The sequence below is a fragment of the Malaya genurostris genome, chromosome 2, assembly GCF_030247185.1.
Source record: "Malaya genurostris strain Urasoe2022 chromosome 2, Malgen_1.1, whole genome shotgun sequence".
Lineage (NCBI taxonomy): Eukaryota > Metazoa > Arthropoda > Insecta > Diptera > Culicidae > Malaya > Malaya genurostris.
In genome coordinates, this window is record NC_080571.1 from 164,738,534 (window position 1) to 164,761,215 (window position 22,682).

The 22,682-nt window shown below is 39.8% G+C and overlaps 1 protein-coding gene across 1 annotated transcript in view; it reads right to left on the bottom strand.

Annotated features, from left to right (window-relative positions):
- Positions 1–289: 289 nt before the first annotated feature.
- The window catches only part of LOC131427127 (inactivation-no-after-potential D protein), a 1,657,698-nt gene continuing 1,635,305 nt past the window's right edge, over positions 290–22,682 (bottom strand). The window contains exon 19 of the mRNA XM_058590062.1: positions 290–426. The gene's annotated coding sequence lies outside the window, so the exon portion shown is untranslated. The remainder of the gene's footprint in view (positions 427–22,682) is intronic.

The window sequence follows — 22,682 nt, forward strand, 5'->3', positions numbered from 1 at the left end:
TCGAATGTAATATTGCTTAAAAGTTTGGTTTCTAGAATGTAGTCGAATATGTGACATAAGCGTTGAGTCATGATTTTCTGAACTAGTAAATACAATCTGAATAAATTTGAGTTAAAAATTATGATGTCTGATGAGTTGCTTATCATTTCTGGAATCACTCTATTCTATTACACTCTACCCAATACTCACAATCATTGAAGGCATCTTTCCACCGATAGAAGGAATAAATAAGTGGATACATACATAACATGATTACTCAATACTCACCTTCTGGTGTAATTGCTTTAGTATTTTCTGTATTTGATTCTCAGTCGTATTATCTGTAATTTTAACTCCGTTGATCTCAAGTAGTTGATCGAAAGCCTGAAGTCGTTTATCTTTGTCTGCGATGCTATTTGGTACGATATCAACGACAATAACTCCAGTCTACAATAAATACAAAAATTCTGATTATAAAACACATTTTTACCAGGTTTATTTGAACGAAAACAACTAACAGTTAAAAAAAATATGGTGATGAAATTTTTGTAGAATTTTCAAGCCAGATATTTAATTTAATTAGCAAGGTTTTCATTTTCTCCAAATTGTAGTGTATATTTTATATTGTGCATCAGAGATTTCTATCTCCTCTGTGTGACGAAGAGCAAGCAAAATTTCTCCCCTCGCACTGACAACTTCCACGAGAGCTCTTCTCTTTCACATTTATACACCACTGTTGTGTAAAGTGTGCACGCATCATGAGTGCGTTTGTTTATTTCCTTTTACCTCTTCCACTGAATCGCACCAAAGCGCTAGAGCATTAGCTAATAAATTCTCTGAGGTGGATGCAGATACTTTCACAGAGGTGTACACGCCGGTGAGCACTCTGCTGTATGGTTTTCGTAGATGAAGCGTGGACACGCAAAATCAGCAAAATTAAACAATTTATCGTGAAATTTTCGGTTTTCCTTGAAAATTTTTCATAGCAAGGCCAGATCTACTCTCTATTAACTGAAGTTCACAGAAGTGTTCGCTCACCATCACGCGCCAGTGGTCACTTGGGTGTATTTAGACGAGAGCGCGTGTGAGCGATTCATGCGAAGAGAATGTGTTTCACTCGCGCCAGCTGCTTTAACCACAAGCACACACTCAAATGCTGTCTATTCGACACTGAGAAGAAGTGCGCTTTCTTCTTTGTGTGGTGCTTCGTTTTTTGCATCCTCGGTGTGGCAAAAATCTGACTCTAGCGTGTATCACTCTGGTGAAATGCCATCTCTGTTGTGCATGCAGATAAAAATCGGAAGAGACGTCTCTCTCGCCTGATTATGTTGCTCCAGCGAAGTTCACTGTGCCCCAATGGTATGTAGACCGCCATGCGATATATTAATCATTCATAATTGTACGAAAATTCACTCCCTTGTAACGTTCAGTGTCAAACTCATTGATTCCCAAACATACATTATCAACCTTAAGCGCATACAGAAAGTAATATTCCATCGTTATGTGCTTCGATAGTGGAGGCAAGACAATGTATTCATTTATGTTGAAGCACGTGGTTCATAAACAAGACAACAAAATATGTATAAAGTAACATGATTCTATCAGTTGATGTATAGGAAATGGCAGTTCAGCTGACGTCGCTCGGCAACGTCGCTGCGCTGGACTGTCCAGAGAATTGCAGATTAGTGCTGCAGCGACAATAAAATATACACTTCGTGTCACCGAATAGATATATCTTTACGTCTGCTTAGCGTTGCAGTTCCTGTCACGGTCGTCATTTACTAACTTTTGCCGGTATGGATATTTCTTTTTATACAACATCGAAACGCTTCTGTTTTCTCGCTGTCCTTTAAGAATGCGTTTAAGAATGGATATGAATAAATGAATCTTTATTTAAATCGATCGCTTATTTATATCCTATCCTCTCCTAACTTAACTAATTGAGTTTTACAGTATGGATTATTAAAAATCCGGGGGGAGGAGTTAGAACGCGCAGCGTAAATCTAATTTAACCAATGGCATGTCTTGGCCATTGAATGATTTGAGTAGGAGAGAGTGAGTAATGTTTCTAGACAAGTGTGTGAGTGTGATACAGAGAGGAGAGGGTGAGAGTAGTCAGGTTAAACTCTCGTGAGTGTCGGTTCGAGTCAGTGTGTTTTCCTGGGTTACTGTTATTCTAGGTCATGTCGTATGGCACATGATTAAGAGATGGGGGGTTGGACGTGAAGAGAAGGGAAATGACATAGCTGTTTTTGTTTTGGGTGACTTAACGCTTGAAACATGACGCTGACGCTTGCTTATTTATTGTTGTCGTATGGTCGCGGTGTTTTCGTTAAGTCGAAGTAAGTGCTGACACTTTAATTGCTTCATGTAGGTGAAGTTTATATTTCAAGTGGGTTTCTTGGTTTTCATGACATGTTTCTAGGTTTTCGTATCGGGGTGTTTTTTATGGATTTTTTGTTAGGTGCATGTGATCTGGGTAGTGTTGGAGATTTAATGCCAAAGTCTGATATTACAGGATGCTTGGCGGAAGGCCGATAAGAAGGTAAGATTAAGCATCGAGCAGAGTCAGTACCCTCTTATCAAGGATTGTGCTACGGCGAGAGCGGTATGGGATGCATTAAAAGCATATCACGAAAAATCAACAATAACTTCGCAAATGTCTTTGTTAATTCGACTTTGTGATTCGGAGCTTGGTGAATCTGGGGATGTTGAGGTACATCTGCTGGAGATGGACACTTTGTTTGACAAGCTGGAAAACGCTGGTTTGGATCTCGAAGAAAAGATTAAAATAGCGATGGTTTTGCGGAGCATGCCAGAATCGTATCATTTCTTAGCATCGGCGTTGAAGGCTCGACCGGATGATGACATCACCATGGAGCTGGTTCGTTCTAAGCTCATGGATGAGTATCATAAGCGGGTGGAGCGGGACGGTAAATCTTCGAAGGAACAAGTGCTCAAGACACAAAAAGCAGAAAAGGTTTGCTTTTATTGTAAGAAGCCTGGTCACTTCAAACGAGATTGTCGTAAATGGCAGGCACAGATGAACGCTGGTGAAGGCGAACCTGGTGGACGGAAACCGGCTGGTAAGAACCAACAGGCAAAGGCGAAACAATTAAGGAAGAAAATGCTGCTGCGTTTTCGGCTCGTGAAAAAAGTTTGGTAAAAAAGAAAAATGTGTGGACTGTTGACAGTGGTGCGTCATGTCACATGACTTGTGACAAGGGTTTTTTCGATGAATTGAATAAGTCGTCGAACGTTCAGGTTTCGATGGCAAACGGAAATAGTAGTTTATCTGAAGGTTTTGGTTGCGGTAGTTTTCAAAGTGTTACGGGATCAGGTAAACCGATAAAAATAGAATTGGGTAAAGTTTTATATGTGACTGATTTGGACAGTGGATTGTTGTCCGTAAGCCAAATAGCAGATAAGGGATATAATGTACTATTCAAACGGGATAGCGTCGAAGTAATTGACCAGTCGAATGCAATCATAGCTCTAGGTGAGCGAAACGGTGATTTGTACGAGTTGAAACAATCAGAATGTGCAGCGGTAGCTAAGCGATACACTCATTCCATCAATTGTCAACATACGTGGCACCGGCGATTTGGGCATCGGCATCAATCGGTGTTTGACAGCATCAAGAAGGAACAACTGGTGTTGGGCATGAAGCTGGTCGATTGTAGTGCGAGAATCGTGTGTGAGCATTGCCTGGAAGAAAAAATGTCTCGTTTGCCTTTCCCACAGCAATCAGAGCGGAAAAGCACTAAGCCGTTGGATTGAATCCATACAGATTTGTGCGGAACAATGAAAGACGCCACGGTTGGTGGGCGGAAGTATTTTTTAACACTTATCGATGATTTCAGTAGATATCTTATTTTATACTTGTTAAAAGAAAATTCTCAGGCAAAGAATTGCATTCAAAACTATGTTCGATTGGTGGAAAATAAATTCGGAAGAAAGCCACAGATTATTCGTTCTGATCGCGGTGGCGAGTTCGTGAACAAGGAATTGAAAAGGTTCTACCAATCAGAAGGGATTCAGATGCAGCTGACTGCAGGTTATTCACCGGAACAGAATGGTGTTGCCGAAAGTCGTAATCGTTACATGCAAGAGATGGAAATGTGTATGCTTCTCGATGCTGGATTGGAAAAATAATACTGGGGAGAAGCAGTCGCGGCTGCTGCATACATACAAAATAGATTACCATCACGAGCGGTTAATAAAACTCCGTTCGAGTTATGGTGTGGTCAGAAACCAGATATTAGTCACCTGAAGGTCTTCGGATGTGAAGCTTTCGTAAATGTTCCCAATGCCAAGCGGGGAAAGATGGGGAGCAAGGCTGAGAAGCTTATCTTTGTTGGATACGATTGCGGATCGAAGGCATATCGTTTCCTAGACAAGCGAACTAACAGAGTCACCATAAGTCAAGACGCTAAGTTTCTGAAACTAGGTCAAGAGTTTCAGGAGGAGCAATTGTTAAAACCGTCGGAAGAGTCATTAGTTGAATGTGAACCCGAACTACCTTCGGATATTAAGATAGATACCATACAGCAACAAATAAATTTAGAACCGGAACCACTTGAAAGCAGCTCGGATTTGAGTGCGCTCGGGGAGTCGTCATTTCACGGATTTAGTGATATGAACTCAAGTAGTGAAGAGTTCTTCGATTCGAGAGAATCGGAAGAAATCGTTCCTGAACCAAGAAGGTCGCGACGTTCGAACGTTAATGAACTACCAAAGCGTATGAAAGATTATGTTGTTGGTGTTGCACGATTGAACGAGAATGAACCAAAGAGTTACAAAGAAGCGATGAACAGTGTGAATAAAACGGAGTGGATTAAAGCGATGGACGAGGAATACCAATCTCTACTTTCCAATGATACCTGGACCCTCGTGGCTCTACCTCCTGGACGACAAGCGATTGGTTCTAAATGGGTTTTCAAAGAAAAGACGGATTCTTCTGGACAAGCAGTAAGATTTAAGGCACGATTGGTGGCCCAAGGGTTCTCACAGCGTTTTGGTGAAGATTATGGCGAGGTATTTACGCCTGTGGCTATGCAAACTACGTTACGTGTTCTTCTCTCCATAGCTGGTCATCGCCAATATCAAGTGCGACACGTTGATATTAAAAATGCCTATTTAAACGGAACGCTTAAGGAAGAAATTTTTATGCGTCAACCACCTGGATACAGCGTGCCGGGTAAAGAGGGGCTTGTATGCAAACTGAAGCGGAGTCTCTACGGACTAAAGCAAGCGGCAATGGTCTGGAACGGTACAGTGAAGGAGATCTTGAACGAGTTGGGCTTTCGTCAATCGGAGTCGAATGCTTGCTTGTATGCAAAACAACTGAAAAACGGAGCTTGGATATACGTACTCGTGAACGTTGATGACATGATTGTTGTGACTAAAGAAGATCGTGAAATAGTTCGATTTAAAACAGATTTGCGCAAAAGAATCGGGATAACTTCTCTTGGCGAAGTTAGCTACTTACTCGGGATCAAAGTGAGAAAAGATGAAAAGGGATTATACTGTCTAAGTCAGAAAGTTTTTATTGATGAGATTGCCAGTAGATTTGGACTGAATGAAGCGAAGCCGTCGAATTACCCTTTGGATGTTGGTTATTGGAAACAGAACAGTAAGGTATTACCCGATAATTTACAGTACCATAGTCTGGTTGGTGCTCTTATCTACGTATCAACGAATACAAGACTGGATATCGCAGCTGCGGTTTCCATACTAAGTCGGAAAAGCAGTTGTCCTACACAACAGGATTGGATTGAACTCAAACGGGTAAACGGCGATATTTAATTGGAACAGGCCACTACGAACTGAGGCTTTATTGCGGAGGAGCGACTAAACTAAAGATTTGCGGATTCAGCGATGCTGATTGGGCGGGTGATACAAACGACAGAAAGTCTACTAGCGGTTTTGTGTTTCAAATCGGTCGAGCTACTGTGAGCTGGGCAAGTCGGAAGCAGAATTGCGTTGCGTTGTCAACAATGGAGGCCGCACTCTCGGAAGCGGCAACTGAAGCGATCTGGTTGCGCAAACTGTTGCGGGAACTTGGTGAGGCGCAGCTAGAACCCACGGTACTCTACGAAGACAACAGAAGCTGCATGAATTTTGTATCGCTGAAGCGACAAAATAAACGGAGTAAACATATAGAGTCCAAAAGTCCATCATGCTAGGGATCTATGCGCAAAGGGTTTGATCCAGTTAGAACACTGCCCAACGGACACAATGGCTGCTGACATTTTAACAAAGCCGTTAGGTCCTGTAAAGGTCAAGAAGTTTGCGATGGGTATTGGGCTCGTCAGGAAGGAGTAGAACTGAAATATTCAGTGCTTCAGCGAGGAGGAGTGTTGGAATTTACAGCAGGGACGCTTGTACACTGAATAAACGTAAAAGTTGCCACCCTTCGTTAGGACATATTGTATTTCTTTCGTATTTTTCTCTTGAATAAAATCAAACGCATTTTCTCATAAACCTAGTCCGTTCCTTCATTTTCTTGCGCGGTTGACGTGGTATTCTGGGCGTTTCACTCTGCATTGGTTGTATTATACCGACATACAATACCTTTTTTTTTAACACACACTGAGAGGTGGAGATTTAGACAATTAGCTTGAAAAGATATATTTCAACCCTTGCCCCTTAAGCTTTCAGTTCTCAACAAAAATATGAATAAAAGTCTTAACAATTGGAAAGCGAACAATTTCATTCAGAATTACTGATATTAATATTCCTAATATTCTCTATAGTTAAACTGAAATATTTTCTTCGATATCACGAATCGAGGACACGACTAATAATGCCATTTTTTTGTCTTCTATTTAGTCACCGCAACTTCGTTAGATTTTGTTGTTTTTTGATACTTTTCGGTGAGAAATAAATACGCCGTTTTTTGTACTGCATAACGTTTCGGCTTACTATGCTTCAGCCATCGTCGGACGCCTACAACATATATTTTTCGTCAGTAATAACATACAATTTACAATTCCACAAATCAATCAAACATATTACATACTCAATAATCACAAATTGGAACAATGGACTTACAATTTACAAAAATTCACACTCATCATACACTCTATTCCGCACTCACTCATTGCCGACGATTGGACGATCATTCATTCTAGACCGTCCACACGCTTTACTACTCCAATACTGTCGCAGCTTCGATACCAGACCATCGTATGTGGTGCAAAATGTTCCACATTCACGTTGTAGATTAACCGTTCTGTCCTCTCCGAGTATTTTTATGTGGAACATTTCTGCTGTTAATCTGCTCTCCTGGTTATCAATTCGTTCCAGTATCCGAGTATTGGCAAAGTCAAAAAGGTGTCCCTCTTGTTGTGTGTGTTGAGACAGTCCAGTTCTTGCGTCTTTTTTCTTCGTATCGTTCTTGTGTTCCGCCACTCTCGTCTCTAGCTTTCTACCTGTTTGTCCAATGTAAACCTTGGCGTCATCAGCACCACACGGGAACGTGTATACTACATTCGTCTGTTTTCCTGGTGGGATCGGGTCCTTTAGCTTAGTGAAAACTTGATTTTTAATTTTATCTCTTGGTCTAAATGCATGTTTTGTGCTGCACTTTTTAAAAATCCTTTCTAATTTTTCACTAAGCCCAGGAATGTACGGAACTGCAACATACGATTGCTCAGGAATTGTTACTTTTCTCTCCTGCAGACTGTTGTAATGCTTATGAACACGTTCCTTTAGGATCTGGCAAACAAACCAATTAGGGTAATGGTTAATCTGCAAGATGTTTTTGGCCGTTCGTATTGCTGATGGACGGTTCTTACAATTAGACAGCTTAATTGCTTTATCTATGAGAGCAATCGCTGTGTTGCATTTATGCGCATATGGACTTTCCGAGCCGAAATCCAGGTATCTTCCATCTCTTTGTTTAGGTGACCAGATTCGTTCGATGTGATCGTCTCTCCGGGTCAACATCATGTCCAAAAGTTTTAACCTTCCATTTTCTTCTTTTTCAATAGTGAATTGAAGTTTGCTGTGAATATTTTTGAAACACTCTACAACTTGCTGAATGTGTTCCTCATGTCCTACACAGAAGCAATCATCCACACAACGACGATAGACTTTAATTGGTACATGTTTCTCTTCCAAGGTTGTTATGCATTCCTGTTCTAGACGTTCCATTACCACATTAGCAATAACCGGCGAAAGTGGAGATCCCATTGGAACGCCGAAGGTTTTTTGCGTATACAACTCCCCTATGTACGAAAAAAGTCGACTCCAACACCAGCTTGACCATCTCCAAGAAACTCTCTCGATCGATGTTTGTGTGTTTTTCTATCTCCTTCCATCTCATCCTTAGGCAATCTATCGCAAAATCAATTGGTACGATGATATGTATAATTCAACGAAAGAGAGAGAGAAACAAAAAAAATCAAACACTGAAAAACAGGAAAATTTAGAATCTCACTCCTGGGGAACAATGGATAGAAAACACTACCAACACACCGTCACCTGAATATCTTTTGCGAACGTTAAGACTGGGACCAAACTACAACGTTCAAAATGATCGTAACATTCCCTATGTGGAGGGAACATCAGAACTGGAGAAATCAATTAAATCCAAGGAGAACGCAGATTTAATAAGAACGGAAGTTTCTAATGCCATAATCAACTATATGAATTTCAAAAAGCAACCTCGGCATCATGAAAAAGAGTGGATAGCCAAAGATATACGTGACAGCAAAAAGTTTCTCAAAGATAACCCTAACATATTCATAACCAAGGCTGATAAAGGTAATAAAACAGTTATCATTTCAGCTGATGAATATGAAAGGAAAATGGCGGACCTCTTGAATGATGGTAACACGTATAAGAAACTTAAATCAGACCCAACAATGAAAATAATGGAAAAAATAAAAAAATTGGAGGGTTTTTAGACACATGGCGTGATAGAAAGCTCATCGATTGGCGTACCCACAGAATGATGAAAGTATCAAGCTGCAATCCCCCACAGATTTATGGTTTACCAAAAATACATAAACCGGACAGACCTTTACGTCCTGTAGTGTCGACTATAGGATCAGCCACGTACAGAATAGCACAGTTTTTATCTGGAATCATAGGCAACATTGTGGGTAAAAGCGATTATCACGTTAGAAATAGTTTTGAGTTCGCGGAACAAATAGCAGGAATTCATATAACCGAAGAGAAAGTTCTGTTCTCGTTGGATGTTACGTCATTATACACAAACGTACCAATTGATTTTGCGATAGATTGCCTAAGGATGAGATGGAAGGAGATAGAAAAACACACAAACATCGATCGAGAGAGTTTCTTGGAGATGGTCAAGCTGGTGTTGGAGTTGACTTTTTTCGTACATAGAGGAGTTGTATACGCACAAACCTTCGGCGTTCCAATGGGATCTCAACTTTCGCCGGTTATTGCTAATGTGGTAATGGAACGTCTAGAACAGGAATGCATAACAACCATGGAAGAGAAACATGTACCAATTAAAGTCTATCGTCGTTATGTGGATGATTGCTTCTGTGTAGGACATGAGGAACATATTCAGCAAGTTGTAGAGTGTTTCAACAAATTTCACAGCAAACTTCAATTCACTATTGAAAAAGAAGAAAAAGGAAGGTTATAATTTTTGGACATGATGTTGACCCGGAGAGACGATCACATCGAACGAATCTGGTCACCTAAACAAACAGATGGAAGATACCTGGATTTCGGCTCGGAAAGTCCATATGCGCATAAATGCAACACAGCGATTGCGCTCATATATAGAACAATTAAGCTGTCTGATTGTAAGAACCGTCCATCAGCAATACGAACGGCCAAAAACATCTTGCAGATTAACCATTACCCTAATTGGTTTGTTTGCAAGATCCTAAAGGAACGTGTTCATAAGCATTACAACAGTCTGCAGGAGAGAAAAGTAACAATTCCTAACCAATCGTATGTTGCAGTTCCGTACATTCCTGGGCTTAGTGAAAAATTAGAAAGGATTTTTAAAAAGTACAACACAAAACTTTCATTTAGACCAAGAGATAAAATTAAAAATCAAGTTTTCACTAAGCTAAAGGACCCGATCCCACCAGGAAAACAGACGAATGTAGTATACACGTTCCCGTGTGGTGCTGATGACGGCAAGGTTTACATTGGACAAACAGGTAGAAAGCTAGAGACGAGAGTGGCGGAACACAAGAACGATACAAAGAAAAAAGACGCAAGAACTGGATTGTCTCAACACACACAACAAGAGGGACACCTTTTTGACTTTGCCAATACTCGGATACTGGAACGAATTGATAACCAGGAGAGCAGATTAACAGCAGAAATGTTTCACATAAAAATACTCGGAGAGGACAGAACGGTTAATCTACAACGTGAATGTGGAACATTTTGCACCACATACGACGGTCTGGTATCGAAGCCGCGACAGTATTGGAGTAGTAAAGCGTGTGGACGGTCTAGAATGAATGATCGTCCAATCGTCGGCAATGAGTGAGTGCGGAATAGAGTGAATGATGAGTGTGAATTTTTGTAAATTGTAAGTCCATTGTTCCAATTTGTGATTATTGAGTATGTAATATGTTTGATTGATTTGTGAAATTGTAAATTGTATGTTATTACTGACGAAAAATATATGTTGTAGGCGTCCGACGATGGCTGAAGCATAGTAAGCCGAAACGTTATGCAGTACAAAAAACGGCATTAGAGTGTATTTATTTCTCACCGAAAAGTATCAAAAAATATGAAAATCTAATAATGCCATTGTCACTATTTCACTAACTATTGAAATAAACTATTGAAACTAACTATGACGCCACTGTCCGCATTCTCAATGAAAGAATCCAACCCAGTAGCCTCATATTCAGTTCTTTACTGTCTCATTTGTTAATGATCACATCCAAAATAGATGAAGAGAGACAAAACATTTTCGTCTCTTATTGAAACAAAAGAGAGTTTCAATGCCAACGTTACTCGTTTTCATATGACAACATGACACCAAAATAACTTCCGCAGAAAGTATCAGTCGAATTTCATTTCTCGTGCTTTCATCGCTATATAGAAAATCTGCGACGGCTGTAAAGAATGGCTTAAATATTATATGTCGAAGTAATTACATCCCAGATCCAATAGATACGAGCACGAACAGATAACAACCATTGTGTATCGTTTTCTTTCATTATCAATTCTCGAAGCTTCGGTTGAATATCGACACTGCGCAGTATACGATTTTCACCGAAAACCGGAAATAGCTGAAATAAATTAAACAATTTTGAATCAACTGTTCCGCTAATGTCGTTGGAACATAGAACTAGTTCTCATAATTTGCAATCGGAGGCGAGAATGATATTTTTTACGTCATTTTCATCTGTTTAGAGATTGTAAAAATGACTGAAGCTCTGATGACGGCGAATGCCAACAGTTGGTCAGGGAAGAAAAAAATGCAGCTAGAACGATGATGCTACAACACCGAAGAGAGAGAACGAGAAACGATTAAAACTGATATGCTTTTTCCACACATCGGAATATCGATCATCGCACGTACTAGTTGATTGATTGTGTGAATTTTTCCAATCTAAATAAACTTATTTTTAACTAGTAGCTAAAAGCATAGTTGTGATTGAAAAAAAAAGTTGGGACAAAGTGACGATAGCTTGTAAATTATTATAATTCATTCAATATTTAAAACCTGTTTCAATCCACCTAGTGATGTAATGATACCTTTCTCATATCAATCACACTATCATATATAATACTGTGGTATTCTTCAAAATAATTTACTCCGATTTTCAAAAGAATAACCAAAATCGGTTTGTTTGACCGTCTACTGATAAAAACTATCAATTGGAAAAGATTTGAATTCGATTTAGAATTTTTTTAAGGTTTTTCCCCATTTTCAATGATGGTATACAATTTTTAACACACTTTACCCTATATTTCCGGATCCGGAAGTCGGATCCGCATGAAATTCAGGAATTACGCATGGGACCACAGGACCTTCGTTTGAACCTAAGTTTGTGGAAATTGGTCGCGCCATCTATGAGAAAAGTTAGAACACATATTTTCTTTTTTTGCACATTTTACCCCATAACTTCCCAACCGGAAGTCGGATCCAAATAATATTCAGGAATTTTTTGGGACCTCAAGACCTTTCACTTGAATCTAAGTTTGTGAAAATCGCTTCAGCCATCTCTGAGAAAAGTTAGTGCACTTATTTTCACACTTTTTTGCACATTTTACCCCATAATTCCGGAACCGGGAGTCGGATCCAAATAATATTCAGGAATTTTGTATGGTACCACAAGACCTTTCATTTGAATCTAAGCGGTTCAGCCATCTCCAAGAAAAGTTAGTGCGAAACAACGTTACATACACACATGCGCACATACACATACATGCACACACATACACACACAAAGACATTTTTCGTACTCGACGAACTCAGTCGAATGGTATATGACACTCGGCCCTCCGGGCCTCGGTTCAAAATGCAGTTTTCACAGTGATTGCATAACCTTTCTATATGATAGAGGCAAAACGCTTCTTAATCCACCTAGTGGCGTGATATTGCCTTTCTCTTTCTTCATAACAGTCTCTTGAAAATATTTTTTATCTTTTTATAATAATTTCGGACACTAATTTGGGCTCATTTCTGACACCAATAGATTCAGATTGATTCGAGTAGTTCACGAAAGCATGCTTCAGTTTTTATGTCACATAGTCGGCATTATTTTTCCGACCAAGCGCTTGACATTTGCGTTGCCTATTTGTATGAGAATAGTAATGCTAATCTAATCTGGTGAAAAAATATCAAAATTTTTCTACGTGCCAGAAAGTCGAATTAAATAATTTCTTTTTAGATGACACTAAATCTCGACGTTTCATGCAATTCTAAGACGTTTAGCATAAAAGAAATCGATTTCGGAAATCTCATGTACTCCTCTCTATGGTGATTTTTGACGATTAAAAAAAGTACGGGTGTGTAATGCCACAGACATAACTGGATGTCGTGAATACGAATAAAACTGACACTCTTTCTTTATCCTTTCAAATTTCAATTAGTTGATCGATTGTGTGAATTGTGCTAGCTTTCCTCTTTTTCACTACTAGAATTTAAAACGTTACTCCTAAACTAAAGTACAGATTAGTTACATTAAACATTCTAACACACGATTAAATATTACGAAATAACCAGTATAGTTCTTTATGATAAAATAATGATGGTTCTGAAAGGAACCTTTCAATAATGGCTTCTAAGTCGACGTATGCATTTTATATAGCAAATCAGCAGAAAGTTCTACTACAAACTACAAGTCGTTGAAAAATGGGCCGTATATAGTATAGTAAAGAAAATTCCGCATAATTCTTTGGGTATACAATTATTGTTCTAAATAGAAATATAAAGAATTTCGATGTCAATTATTTCGTTTCGGATTTAAATATTTCAGTGAAAAAAGTTATCAAAATGCCGTACGACATAAATTTCTGGCATTCAGAAGTGCCAAATTGTGTAATTCTCTAAAATATTAAACACTGTTGCGAATTTTGCACTGCGAAAATTGCACAAAGCTAATCAAATTATCCTGAAAACTGGCTCTGTGACTTGAGTGTTTGAGGTTTTACACCACGCAAAAGGTCTACTTTCATTGCCGACTGCTCATCCTGACGACCGAAGTCCTAATGAGAGGACGACCTGGCTGATGTTGGTGGGAGAACCTCACCTCGACATCCAGTTTCGTAGGTAGCAATAAGAGAAATGAACAGTTTTTATTCAAAGATTCCTAATCATATTATCGATAGAGCTTGTGAAAAAAAATATGTTGTTGGGTTAAGTACATCAAAAAAATTCGTGGTAAAGTTCTGCCCATTCTTGTACAGGGTAAATTTTGAAAAGGTGCCCCATAGTAAAGTAAGTCATATTCAGGACAAAAGAACCGATTTGAAGAATTCTGGAGTTAGGAACTGGACCTGAGCTCAAGAACTATATTTAGAACTTAGAACAGACTCAGAATTCAGTAGGATTTTAGTAGACTACAATTTCGAAACTGAAGTCAGTTCCGGAATCTTTTTCCAGAATCCACTTCAGCACGCAGGCTCTGAATTCTACACCCATATTCCGGAACTAAGCTCTGAAGCTACTACTACCAAAATGGGTTGTAAAATGTCGCAAAATTCTTTGGGAGTATTATGATTCTAAGAAGAATCGAACAGAAGAATTTTGGAATAAGGAACTGGACCTGAGTTTAATTTAGAACTAAGAGCAGACTCAGAGTTCAGTTGCAATTTTAGAACTACAATTTAGAAACTGAAATCAGTTCCGCAATGTAGTTCCAGAATCCAGTTTCAGAATTCGAATGACAGTTGCTACCTGAGCGTTTGAGGTGTTAACTACGCAGAAGGTGCACTCTCCGTCGCTGTTGGTTCATGATATTGCCCCTCGACGACCGGAAAGCAAATGATGAATCATTTTCACGACGTCTGCTACCATCCAACATACAAGAAGAAATGATCGATTTTCGACCACGTATCCCTTTTTATACGCATTCAGATGAAGATATGTGCCTGACTACCTCAAAATCGTCGTCCTTGCACGAAAAAGCCAAGCAAAAGAAAAGAGTTTTCCGCATTGTTTTCAAAGTTTTAGAAAACTTCATTTTTGAGTTGTTTGTGGTTATCTCACACTGTTCAAAATATTATTCTAAATTCCTGATCATATTTTCAATGAAATGGCGAAATAATTATGTTACTGCCCTTAATACAAGTCGAGATATTCACGATTAAGTTCTGCCCATTCTTCCATATGGCTAATTTTGAAAAGGCACCCCATAGTAAAGTAAGTCGTATTCACGACAAAATTTTCAAACCTTAACCGCCGGGTAGCACCCCTTACTCATATTCGATTTAGCTCAAATTTTGCATGGGGACTCTCGAGGCGCTTAAACTTTTGAGCTCTAGCGCTTTATCAAATTAGAAGTGATCCCGAAATATTGGCAAATTTATATGTATCAGAGCGGTAAAAACGATGTATTTTGTCGGTGACGTTATATCGTCATATCTCCGGAACCAAAAGTCACGGCCATTTGATCCTCGAACAATAGCTTTCAAACGGCTCTAGGTTTGTTAAAATCGGTTCAGTCATCTCCGAGAAATTTGCGCGGTAACGAAGGAACACTTAATCTTCGAACTTGATCAATGGCCTAATACTAGCTTTCAAACGAGCCTAAGCTTGTTGAAATAAGTTAAGCCATAAGAAAACTGCGCGTTCAAAAAATTTGTTAAAAAGTGCACATAAACACACATGCACACACACAGATACACAGACATTTTCCGATCTCGTCGAGCTGAGTCGATTGGTATATAACACTATAAGTCTCCGAGGCTCCGTTTAATAGTCGGTTTTTCCAGCAATTCTAAAACCTTTCTATACAGAAAGGCAAAAGGATGTGGTGATTGGAAACCTAAGTATTTATTTTGTAACTCATCATGCTATGAGCAAACATTATTGTCACCTTGTTTTAACCAGTATAACATAAAATACATGTTCGTTCTCTTGTTACAACGTAGGTTAGACTTAGTCGTAACAGAACTAGATACGGATTGCTACTTGGATCCGATTTTGTCCGTTTCCCACATCGTCACTCTTTAACGACTGTTTGAAATTTTGAGCCTATATCACCTTGTAATTCCGAAACCGAAAGTCAGATATGCATAATGTTCACGTGTATCGTTAAAAATTATAATACCTTTCAGTTTATGAAAATCCACCCATTCATCTCTGAGAAAATTCCACTGATAAACTTCACTATTTTCCGGTACTTACGGGACCAGAAACTGGGGACCGGTATAACAATAGTTAGATTATTTGGTGATCTGTAAGCAAAACCTAGTAACTAGAGAAATTTATAATCAATTTTCAAGCGAACCGCAGCTCTCTACACGGTCACTTATGAAAAGTACCCTTATAATCAACATTTTTGCACTGTGTCCCAGTAACTCCGTAGACGGAATTCGAATTAAACTAAGATTTTTAAGCATTGTATAGGATTAAAGTTATTGAAAGTCGGTTCAGCCAACTCTGAGAGAAAGTGCACTCATATTGTTGTGCACACACATACAGACTTTGCCGATCTTGACGAACTAATTCGAATGGAATATGACACTCGGCCGTTTGAATCTTGGTTCAATAGTCGATTTTCACAGTGATTGCACAACCTTTCTATATCAGTTCCAAATCAACAGTCGATGTGATCGGATGCGTTTTAAGTTTCTCTTAACATTTGTTCAGTCGAGCGTTTTAATCCATTCATTTTGCTCTCTCTGTGTGCTAGCGAGTGTTAGTGTCAATAGGCACAGTTGGCCAGTGCCGGGTGCTATTGTGATATCACTGTATATTGTGATCTGGTAAAAAGTGCCGTTAATCGTTGCTTATAGACAATTGTGCTTTTTCTCCTCGTGGAGAGTTTTTACACACCATCTGCGGTGATACACTGATCTCCAAAGGCGAGACCTTGGTGGACGATCAGCTGGATTTTAAGATAAGTATTTTCTTCTGATTGCTTATTCTTCCACCTTTCTATTATCGGTTCCATTTTTTCCTCATTATTTTATCCTCACGGATAGTTCCTTGACATGAGCAACTCTGAACCTGATCCTCCCCCTCCCGATGATCAGATGGAGACTTCTGCTGATAGCAGTAAGACTCGCATTAAGAGCTATCCCGATGGGCTTGCACTCCCGGTCGGACCTTATGCGGTATATTTCCGGACAAAATCGAATGAACATTTTTTTTTATTTAATTTCTTTATTTGGGAGCAGGGAAAAGCCCGTTGGAGCTGAAATTTACACTCTCTTTCTCCAGCAGGCATAAAACCTCCTCATCTTTTTATATCAACAGATTACAATGATCCAACAGATATACTGCTTAATACTAAGGGCTTAAAGTAAAATTACTCCCGGCGAGGGTCAAGAGTGACTGGACGGTGACGTTGAGGGCCGCATCCTGCTGTCCGTGAGGGTCCACGGGAAAACTTCCAAGTCACAAACACTCGGCGGTTGTCCGGCATGCTGGACATCAAAGAGAGTGGCCCTCGGAGAGCGGCAATGCAGGAAAAAAGGAGAGAAAAAGAGAGAAGTGAATATTGTAGTAAATGGAATTACGAAGGGGTTCGAAGGGGTGGAAGGGGGGGGGGGGCGTTTCGAAAGAAGTAGAAAGCGGCAATAGATCAAGTTAATTGTCACAAAAGATGGTGAAAAGATGAAGAGGGGGGGATGCAAAAAGTATTAGTAACATCATAAAGATCTAGTTAGTTCCGAAGAAGATGGTGGACAGTCGGGGAATCGAGAGAGTCGAGCGGATGTTAGAAACAAACCTAATGGTGGATATTATTCTTGGTTGCATAATCGATAGAGAATGACAGTAGACTTACTGAGGGAGCACTAAACTAAACTTGTGGATTAGATACTAAATCACCCTGAAGCTAAATCTGGACTTAAGTATTGGAGTTGGAAGGACTGTTTGAGATTGTGTTTAAAAAAACAGTGTTTTATGGTATTGCGAGACAGGGTAAAATCAAATACATGAGCACATCGATTGAATAGACGACACATACTGGAGAAAGGTTCATTATAGCCATAATTAGTGCGAGCGGTTTGAATTCTTGAAAATATCTCGTGACCTGACCTTGCGATATCCTACTGTAAAAAGAATAGATAAAGTACATCCAGACAAGCTCAGGGTCTTACTAACCAGCTCTCAGCAGCAAACGAGATTGTTCGAAATGAGCACTTTACGCGGGACTACCGCGTGTACGTACCAGCTCTTGAAGTCGAAATAGACGGCGGGGTAATCGATTCGGCTCTGACTTGTGAGGACATTCTTAAGTACGAAGGTTGTTTTAAAGACCCCTTACTTAAGAATGTCAAGATACTGGATTGCAAGCGCTTGAATTCAGTATCGATCGCCGGGGATGGAACAAAATCTTATCCCCAATCAGATTCTTATCGAGTTACCTTTGCTGGCTCTGCTTCACCCAACTACGTCCTCTTGAACCGGGTTCGTCTGCCCGTTCGTCTCTTTGTACCGCGAGTAATGAACTGTATCAACTGTAAACAATTGGGGCATACAGCTTCTCATTGCTGCAATAAGCCCCGGTGTGCTAACTGTGGGGGAGGGCATGCGGATGGTATCATTCGATGGCTAAGTCACCCACAGAGGTTAAGTATTCAATCACTGTTTTACAGTGGAATTGTAGAAGTATCACCCCGAAAATAAATCTTTTTAAAATTCCAGTAAATAATCTGAAATGTGACGCATTTGCATTGTGCGAAACTTGGCTAAATTCTGATGCACCCCTAAACTTCCACAATTTTAACATTATTCGTCTGGATCGAGATGATCCCTATGGAAGAGTACTTTTGGGGATCAAAAAGTGCTATTTTTTCTATCGAATTAACCTCCTCTCGATACCAGGCAGTCGCATGTCAAATAACAATAAAAGGCAAGGACCTTTGAATTGCTTCAATATAAATTCCTCCAAGAGCCTCGATTGGGCATCGGCGGTTCAGTGATATCATAGAACTCCTTCCCGCACCGACGTTAGTTTTAGGAGACTTTAACTCACACGGTATGGGTTGGGGTTGTCTTCACGATGATAAAAGATCAGCTATGATCCATGATATTTGCGACAATTTCAATATGACACTTTTGAATACGGGAGAAATGACACGGATTCCTGCACCACCAGCAAGACCAAGTGCGCTGGATTTATCCCGCAAAAAACGCGGTTACTGCCGCCGGTTTATTGGCGTATTAACAAAAGAAACATCGATGAGCACTCTTTGGAACACAGCCCGACGAATGCGCAACAAAAACACCACAAACGAAAGCGAGGAATATTCTAACCGCTGGATATTCGATTTCGCTAAAAAAAAGTATGCCAAGACTCTGCTCAGGACCAGAGGATTTCCCGCGCCGCGACGTCAAATGCAAACGAAATACCTTTTTCGATGGTAGAGTTCTCACTTGCGCTCTTATCGTGTAACAATAAAGCTCCGGGGTTAGACAAAGTCAAATTTAACTTGTTGAAAAATTTGCTGATTCTGCCAAAAGACGTTTATTGAATTAATTCAATAAGTTTCTTGAGAATAATATTGTCCCACATGACTGAAGACAAGTACGAGTTATCGCTATTCAAAACCCAGGGAAACCAGCCTCCGATCACAATTCGTATCGACCGATTTCTATGCTTTCCTGTATCCGGAAATTGTTCGAAAAAATGATTCTGTTTCATCTAGACAAGTGGGTCGAGACTAATGGCTTACTTTCAGACTTACAATTTGGCTTCCGCAGAGGCAAAGGAACGAGCGATTGTCGATTGTTGCGTTGCTCTCAACCGAAATTCAAATGGCATTTGCTTGTAAAGAAATTTGCATCAGTTATCCTAGACATCAAGGGGCCTTTTGACTCAGTTTCCATTAACATCCTACCTGAGAAGTAGCATCAGCATGGTCTTTCACCGATTATGAACAACTTTTTGTTTAATCTATTGTCTGAGAAACACATGTATGTCGAGCATGGTGATTTGTCGACAGTACGATTCAGTTACATGGGTCTTCCTCAGGGCTCATGCTTAAGCCCACTTCTATACAATTTTTACGTAAACAACATTGATGAATACATCTTGCACGCTAAGACAACTTGCCGATGACAGCGTTGTGTCTGTCATAGGACCCAAAGCTGCCGATCTCCAAGGACCACTACAAGATACCCTCGATAACTTGTCGACATGAGCTGTTCAAATGGGCATCGAGTTCTCTACGGAGAAAACTGAGCTGGTTGTATTTACAATGAAGCGAGAACCAGCTCTATTACAGCTTCAACTAGGGGGTGGAACCATAGCTCAGGTCTTCACATTTAAATATCTCGGGGTCTGGTTTGACTCCGAAGGCACCTGAGGATGCCACATTAGGTATCTGAAACAAAAATGAAAGCCGAGAATCAATTTTCTTCGCACAATAACCGGAACTTGGTAGGGTGTCCACCCAGGAGACCTGATCAGGCTGTACCAAACAATGATATTGTCCGTAATGGAATATGGTTGCTTCTGCTTCCGATCCGCCGCAAACACCCATTTCATTAAACTGGAAAGAATTCAGTATCGTTGTTTGCCTATTGCCTTGGGTTGTATGCAATCCACTCATACGATGAGTCTCGAAGTGCTCGCGGGCGTCTTACCGTTGAAAACTCGATTCTGGGACCTCTCATATAGATTCCTTATCCGATGCGATATCTTGAATCCGATGGTGATTGAAAACTTCGAAAGGCTTGTTGAGCTCAATTCTCATACCCGTTTTATGTCCTTGTATTTTGATTACATGGCTCAGAATACTGATCCTTTTTCGTTTGCTTTCAACCGTGCTCATTTCTTGGATACATCTGATTCTATTGTGATTTGTCGACACATCCATGAGAGAAGAGATTCGTGGAATTCCGGATCACATACACCCTCAAGTGGCCCCTAATATTTTTCATAATGAACTTAAAACAGTCAACTGTGAAAAAGTGTTTTACACTGACGGATCAAACATCAACGAGTCCACAGGCTTCGGTATCTTCAATCAGAACATCACCGCTTCGTACAAACTCAGTGATCCGGCTTCAGTTTACGTCGCAGAATTAGCTATTATTCAGTACACCCTTGAGATCATTGAAACCTTGCCCAAAGACCATTACTTCATTGTCACGGACAGTCTAAGCTCAATAGAAGCTCTCCGGGCAATGAAGCCAGGAAAGTATCCCCCATATTTCCTGGGGAAAATACGGGAACACTTGCGAACTTTTTTCTGAACGGTCTTATTTAATATCGTTAGTCTGGGTCCCTTTGCATTGTTGCATTCCGGTCAATGAAAAGGCAAACTCATTGGCTAAGGTGGGCGCATTAGAAGTGGACATTTATGATAGACCAATCTACTTCAATGAGTGTTTCAGTATCTCTCGTCAGAAAACTCTCGAAAGTTGGCAAACTTCATGGACCAATGACAAATTGGGACGATGGCTATACTCCATTATCCCTAAGGTATCGACGAAACCTTGGTTCAAGGGGATGAACGTGAGTCGCGATTTCATTCGTGTTATGTCGCGGCTCATGTCAAATCACTAAACATTCAACGCACATCTTCGGCGTATTGGGCTCGTGGAGAGCAATCTCTGCCCCTGTGGCGACGGTTACCAGGCCATCGAGCATGTCGTGTGGTCGTGCGTAGAGTATCGTGACGCCAGGTCGAAGCTACTTGAATCCCTTAGGGCCCGAGTTAGACCGCCTGAGATTCCGGTTCGGGATGTGTTGGCGAGTCGGAATAGTTCATACATGCTTCCCATATATCAATTCCTCAAACACATTCATATACAAGTGTAATCTATTATATCTTGCAGAGAAAGTTCCTCCCATTCTTCGATGATATTTTAACTATGGCTAAGAATAATCTCCAACTGAAGGTTCGACACTAACATCCGCCCGATTCTATCGACCCCTCGTCCTGTCCACCATCTTTATTAGAACTAACTAGATCTTTTTGTTGTCACTAACTTTTCTGTTCTCCCTTTCTTCGTCTCTTAGCCATCTCGTTGTCAACTAATTAGTTCTCTGTCGTTTTCTAGGCATTTCGTTCCCATATTTTCTTTTTCCCCGTTTTACTATAATATTTACTAGTCTATGTCTCTTTCATTCTCTTCCGTAACATTGTCCGAATATGACACACACACACTTAAATTTTATTATTGAGTCTCGGCAAAAATATGCCGAGATTCGCACAGCCGAGTAATCAGCAATCATCTCGGCAAAAATAAAATTACTGAACGTCTCGCCACTCTCAAATTTGTCAAACGTCAAATATTGCCGAAATCGTCAGCATAAGATTTATTGTTTGCTCATTGAAACGTTCACTGAATATTCGGCAATCCAATAAAACGAAAAAATTAAAAAATTAATTACCGAATCATCAGTAATTAAAAATCTAGTCGATTAATTTTGTTTGTTATTTCTCAACATTATAAACACGCCATTTAGGATCCAAAATTTATTTTATTAACATTATAAGAAGGCTTACAAATTTGTTGCCAGCATGTAGCATACAAAAAAATTAAAAAAAAGGCTTGCATTTGATACCGAATACTGTAAAAACCATGCAAAGAGTTTTAAATGCTGACAGTATTTCCGGTCCTATGGGAATTATTACATCTCTCCAAACTAATGAGCAGTCTCCTTCGCCAAATTCCTCAGACATCACTACCATCAGCGGTGTTTTCGGATGCCTGGAGTCGAGCTGGAAATATGAAAATAATTATATTTATATTGATTTCAGGTTCACAAAAATTTTCAATATTTAATGATGCATATACGGTATTGTTCAAATAAGCTTACTTTGATCCATTGAATTAATCCATGCATTGGGTTATTTTTTGGCATATCCCCCAAAGTTTTGTCTCGAGGACGCTTTGATCCCCGAGTTGGGTGTTTACCCTTATAATCGCGAGTACTCTGATAAAGTCACTTTTTATAAAGCGAAACATTCAAGCTATTTATTCAATATTTTCACTTGCAAGTGGTTCCACACTTCTTCGAAGATTATCCATTTTTTCACTACAGAATTTCATCAGAAAATAATCGCGCAATGCGAAGCGAAAATGTTACGCGACAATAAATGACAGC